Raw genomic sequence first — 6,606 nt, 5'->3', positions numbered from 1 at the left:
TGCTGATCTTCCTATTGTTGATTTCTAATTTGATAGCATTATGATCTGAGAAGATGCTTTGCAGTATTTCAATGTTTTTAAATTTATTAAGGCTTGCCTTGCGGTCTAACATATGGTCTATCATGGAAAATGTTCTTTGTGCACTGGAGAAGAATATATATCATGTTGATGTTGGTTGAAGCGCTCTGTAGGTGTCTATAAGGCCAAGTTGGTGGATTGTACTGTTTAGCTCTTCTGCATCTTTGTTGAGTTTCCTTCCAGTTGTTCTGTCTTTCAAAGAAGGTCATGCATTAAAGTCTCCCACTATGACTGTGGAGTCATCTATTTGGCTTTTCAACTCTTTTAAAGTCTGATTTAATGTATTTTGGTGCTCTTTCATTGGGTCCATAGATATTTATTATGGTTATATTTTCATGTTCAATTGATCCTTTAATCATTATATAATGTGCTTCCTTGTCTCATAAATACTTAATTTTAAATGCTAACAGAGTAATTTAACAGTGTAAAACCTGAACTACTACCTGCACAAACATAAATATGAAGGCTGAGTAATATACGGTATGAATGTAACAATATTAAATTCTTGATTTTGATATTTGCATTGTGGTCATGTGGGAGAATGTTCCTGTTTGTGACAAATAGGGGAAATTTCAGGAAAAAAGGTCCCTCTCCTATATTTGCAATTTTTGTGAATATTTAAAAAAAAAAAAGCACGTGTGTGTGCATGCTTGTGTAATTAAAATAACTCACTTTTAACTTGTAACTGAGGTCTCATGGGGCAGTACAGCCTTCTTTATACACACTACCATCATCTATTTTGTTCCCTCTTCTCCTTTTCTTAGTTTAATTTAGGTCAAGAATGTAAAAATACTAGTCTGTGCTTATAAGAACTGTGACTATTTGATTAGTTTGTCTTTCTCTCTCACTTCAAAAAGAACTAACCAATTCTGTATTTTACTTTCACATTGTAACCACACAGCCTAGCACACTATATTCCTAGCCTGGCTCAGAGTAGGTATTCAATAAATATTTAATAAATATTAGTTGAAAAAATTAATTTATTCAAAAAGGGATGAAGCAGTAAGCAGTGTTCTAGGTTTGAAGAGAAAGGAAAAGATTTAGGGCAAAGAATATAAGGAAGAGTTGACTGGTAGGGTTGTTGTTGCTTTTAGGTGCTATCATGTTGGCTCCAACTCATAGCAACCCCACGTACAACAGAACAAAACATTGCCTGGTCCTGTGCCAGCTTCACAATCCTTGCTATGCCTGAGCCCACTGTTGCAGTCTGTGTCAATCCATCTCGTTGAGGACCTTCCCCTTTTTTGTTGACTCTCCACTTTACCAAGCATGATATCCTTCTCTAGGGAATGGTCCCTTCTGACAACATAACCAAAGTAGATCAGACAAAGCCTGGGCCATTCTCCTTGCTTCCAAGGAGCATTTGGCTGCACTTCTTCCAGGACAGATTTGTTAGTTCCTTTGGTAGTCCATGGTACTCAGTGTATTCTTTGCCAATACCACAACTCAAAAGCACCAACTCTTCTTCAGTCACTGTTCATTGTTCTGCTTTTGAATGTATATGAGGCAATTGAAAATACCATGGCTTGGGTTAGATGCACCTTAGTCTTCAAGGAGACATCTTTGCTCTTCAGCACTTGAAATAGGTCTTCTGCAGCAGATTTTCCCAGTGCAATATGTCACCTGATGTCTTGACTGCTGCTTCCTTTGGTGTGGATTGTGGAACCAAGTAATATGAAATCTTTAACAACTTCAATCTTTTCTCCATTTATTGTGATGCTGCCTACTGGTCCAGTTGTGAGGATTTTCATTTTCTTTATGTTGAGATATAATCCATACTGCAGACTGAAGACTTTAATCATCATCAGTAAGTGCTTCAAGTCATCCTCACTTTCATTAAGCAAGGTTGTGTCATCTGCATATTGCAGGTTGTTAATGAGTCTTCCTCCAATCTTGATGCCATGTTCTTCTTCCTATAGTCCAGTTTCTCAGATTATTTGCTCAGCATACAGATTGAATAAGTATGGTGAAAGGACACAACCCTGAGGCACTCCCTTCCTGATTTTAAACCATGCAGTATTCGTTTGATCTGTTTGAATGACAGCCTCCTGGTCTATATACAGGTTCCTGATGAGCACCATCAAATATTCTTGAATTCCTACTCTTCTCAATGTTATCCATAATTTGTTATGATCCACACAATCAAATGCTTCTGCATAGTCAATAAAACACAAGTAAACATCTTTCTGGTATTCTTTGCTTTCAGCCAAGATCCATCTGGCATCAGCAATGATATTCCTCATTCCAAATCCTCTTCTGAAACCAGCTTGCAGTTCTGGAAGTTCTCTGTCAATATACTTCTGCAACCATTTTTTAATTATCTTCAGCAAAATTTTACTTGTGTGTGGTATTTATGATATTGTTTAATAATTTCCACATTCTGTGGGATCACCTGAATGGCTGATAGGGTAGGAGAGCAATACTGGAGACAGAGTTAGACTGGTGACCTTAATGATAGCACCAATTTGCCTTGTTTTGAGCAGGAGCAGAGAAGGCCTACAGTCCATCCAGATTTGGGACTTTGCTAGGTGGGATTCTACTGAATGACAATGAAACAAGGGATTCTAGGATATTAGTAAGAGAACAATAGTAATATTAGGGCCTGGAATCTATAACAGATGAGTTTGAATAATATCTAAATGATCCAATTCAGGCACAGTATTGTCCTCCTGAACCCTTCTGATAATATTTCATAGCTGACTTCCTATTTTCTCTACTCTTAATATTAATACTGTATTAGATTAATACTTGTGTATCTACTCAGATGGTGACATCAAAATAATAGCCACTGAATGTATACTGTCTGGGAGGGAGCTCTGGTGGTGTAGTGCCTAAGGCATTTGACTGCTAACCAGAAGGCTGGCAGTTCAAACCCACCAGCCACTCCTTGGAAGTAAGACTGGGCAATTACTATGTAGTAATACTGCTTCGGAAACCCAAGGAGGGGTCGCTGTGAGTTGGATCTGATTCGACAGCATTGAGTTTGGTTTTTGGATATACTGTGCACCAGACATTTCTCAAAAGCTTTATGTATTTGCTCTCTATAATCTCCTTCTTTTCTTTCCCTGCCCACTCTTGGAAGAGTGTACTACAATTGCTAAAATATAGTAAAGTAATAAAGACTGTGTTAGTATTAATTAAAGTATCAAATTTATAAGAAATGGGCTAAATATCAAAAGAAATATTTGTCCCACAGATGCTCCACTCTGAGAAAAGACTTAAGCTTTTCTAAGATCTTCAGAACATTTCCTCATGTGGATTGGCACAAACCAGGAATCTGAACAGAGAAGAGAAGAGAGGTTAAGACAGAGGAAAAATAAAGAGGAAGAGATGAGAGAGATGGAACCTTGGGCAACTACTGAAGATTAACTCTGTATGAACAGAGAAGTATCTCAATGGGAAAATAAATGTTTTGGATATCTTCTGAACTTCAGGTGTGTTCATTGTTTAATAATGACAAGATTGTTTTCTTTTTGGTAGTAGATAATACCCCTATGTTCCTCAAAATCTATTTAAGTAATATTTATAGCTCTTGCTATGTGCTAGACATTGTTCTAAGCCAGTACAAATATTAATTCATTTATTCCTCTCAAGTACCTATGAAATAAATCCTGTTTCATGGTCACTGTACAAATAAGGAAATTGAGAAACAGATATATTAAATCCAAATGTTCTTCCTCTTACTAAGAGGATATATACAATATACTATTTATAACCTTTATAATAATCTGAGGTAGGTCTTATCATCCCTACTTTAAAAATGAGGTAGTTCAACAATATTTCCAAACACAGTAACCTGGGAATTCTGCTTCTGGTCATGAAAAACCAGCAGGGTAGAGAATTACTTTCCTACTATAAACAACCAGGAAACTAGACAAAATATGGGAAACAACTATTTTCAGACATTGACTAATAGGCAGTACATGACTGTGACCCCTGAAAGACAGGAAACAAATGAGGCTTTTGGGCTGGTGGCAATTTCTAGACTGTGCTGCAGGGAGGGGAAAACCAGAGAGCTGGACAATCCTGCTAAGTTGAAAAGACAGATACCAGAGTCTGAGAGAAAAAAAACAGCTAGAATTTGCAGAATAGAGTACACAAAAGGAGGAGATACCCAGAGAAAGAGTTCCAGAAATCTGTATAGGGGTCTGTCATAGGCTGAGTTCTCTAGAGAAGCAAAACCAGTGAAGTGTGTGCATGTACATGTGTGTGTGTGTGTGTGTATATATATATATATTTGTATATGTATGTATGTGTTTGTGTGTGTGTGTGTGCATATAGGGAGAGAGGGGGGGATTTCTCTCAAAGAAATAGCTCATATGGTTACAGAGACAGGCAAGTCACAAGTCCATAGGTCAGGTATCAGGCTAGAGACTTCTCCTGACTTACATGGCTGCAGGGGTTGATGAAACCAAGATCAGCAGCTCAGAGGGCAGGCTACTTGCTCCTGGGCTGTGGAGGCCAACTAGTCCCAAGATCAGGGTAAGAGAGCAGGCTGCTGGCTCATAGGCTATGGAGCTGGTAAATCCCAAGAACCAGAGGTAAGATGATAAACGAGCTAGATGCAGAATCCAAAACAAGCCAGTGAGCATTGCCAACGTCCATATATATGTTCTGGATGCAGTCCACAACCCCAAGAAATTCCCCTTACAACTGACTGGCTGATCACACCAGATCATATCATGGGGGATGATTACATCATTACATAACTGCCAAACTGCATCATTATATAACTGCCAAACCAGTGAGAATCATGATGTAGCCAAGCTTACACACAACCTTAACCATCATCACAGGGTCCTCTTGAGTTTTTATCTGTATTCTATCTGTGCAGGCATCATGTGAAGCCCCACAAGGCCCAGCAAGTGCAACCTCCAAAACCTCCAGAGAAAGAAAGGTTACTAGCAAGCTGTAAGCCAAACAATTTGAGAGTACACTCAGGGCTGGAAATCCCTCAAGTTCCCACCAGAGATCCTGGCTCCCCAGAAGGTGGCACCTCTGGCCACTTTTTAAGCCAGTGGGCCAGATAATACAAGTGAAGACATTTCTTCCTGAATAGCACACAAAATCTTAATAGATATTAAAACCAAAAAAAAAAAAAAATCAAACACACTGCTGTGAAGGTGGATCTGACTCATAGCGACCCCTCCTTGGGTTTCCGAGGCGCTATCATTACAGAGGGAGCTCTGGTAGCATAGCGCCTAAGGCACTTGACTGCTAACCAGAAGGCTGGTGGTTCAAACCCAGCAGCCACACCTCAGAAGGAAGATGGGGCAATCTACTTCCATAGTGATACTGCCTCAGAAACCCAAGGAGGGGTCGCTATGAGTCGGGTCCGAGTCGACAGCACATAACAACAACAACAACAACACTACAGAAGTAGATACCAACATTCCTTCTGAGGAGTGGCTGGTGGGTTTGAACTGCCAGCCTTCTGGTTAGCAGTCAGATGCCTTAGGCACTATGCCACTTGGAACAAAACAATGTCTTAGAAAGGGGTTATGTTTTACACTAACATAGTGTGTAATGTGGAGTGGCTCTGAAACTCAGTATACAATTCAGAGTTAGTTAACCTTTCACTTCTAGTTTTGTAAAACAGGTATGCTAATAAAGACCATGTAGTTAATAGTATTAAATAAAATAACACATTTAAATTACCTAGTATTAGTAATTTAATATATATACTTGCTCTCTCCTTTTTGGAGTCCTTTTTTTTTCTTGGCTCATATTTATATTATTTCATGATAATATGAAATTCTCCTTTAATGAGAACTGAACTAAATAGAATTCCATACCATTGGGCCTGCAAAGCTAACCCTTTCACTTTAGACTTGTGACTTCTTCCTTTCTTGAGGGACTAAGAGAACAACACCAGAAAAGTCACTGTAACCTCACAGGATTTTGTCACATTTGGGATTCCTTAATCTCCAAGTTTTTAGAAAGCATTCTGCTGACATCATTCCTTGGTCGAACAAAGAAAAAAATAAACCCGAAGTCTATAAAATATTAAACAGCTGAAACTTTTATCCTTTGCCTTTGTAATTTAGTCTACTTTTTTTTTTTTCCAAAGGCTCTAAGCAATTACCAAGTGACAGAGTTGTCTAAAATCAATACTGTTTACCTTGTGCAACCACAAGAAAATATATAAAGATTGTTGCCTGATCTGGTCCAGAGATTAATGAGTTTGCTGAGTAATGTAGTCTGACTACATGGTCACTCATTTTCCTTGGCATTGTCAACAGCCAAGACTGGAAGAATGACTAACAGAGAATATGGCCTAAAAGAAATACTCAGATTGGTGCCAACTGTTATCAAAAGACCAGAAAGATGGTAGAATATCCAAATGACTCATAGACTGTATGCCAAGAAACCAAGTTCATCTGAATGCCAGGTAAAAACACTCTTCTGGGCCAAGATACACATGGTCTCAAGTAAAACAAACCAAAAAAACCAAACTCACTGCCATCAAGTATAGCGACCCCTTCTTGTGTTTCCAAGGTGCTATCACTATGGAAGTAGATTGCCCAA

This window comes from Orycteropus afer, unplaced genomic scaffold (assembly GCF_000298275.1).
Source record: "Orycteropus afer afer isolate SDZICR_OR568_19922 unplaced genomic scaffold, OryAfe1.0 scaffold00216, whole genome shotgun sequence".
Classification (NCBI taxonomy): Eukaryota; Metazoa; Chordata; class Mammalia; order Tubulidentata; family Orycteropodidae; genus Orycteropus; species Orycteropus afer.
Note: the sequence above shows the minus strand (reverse complement) of the source record.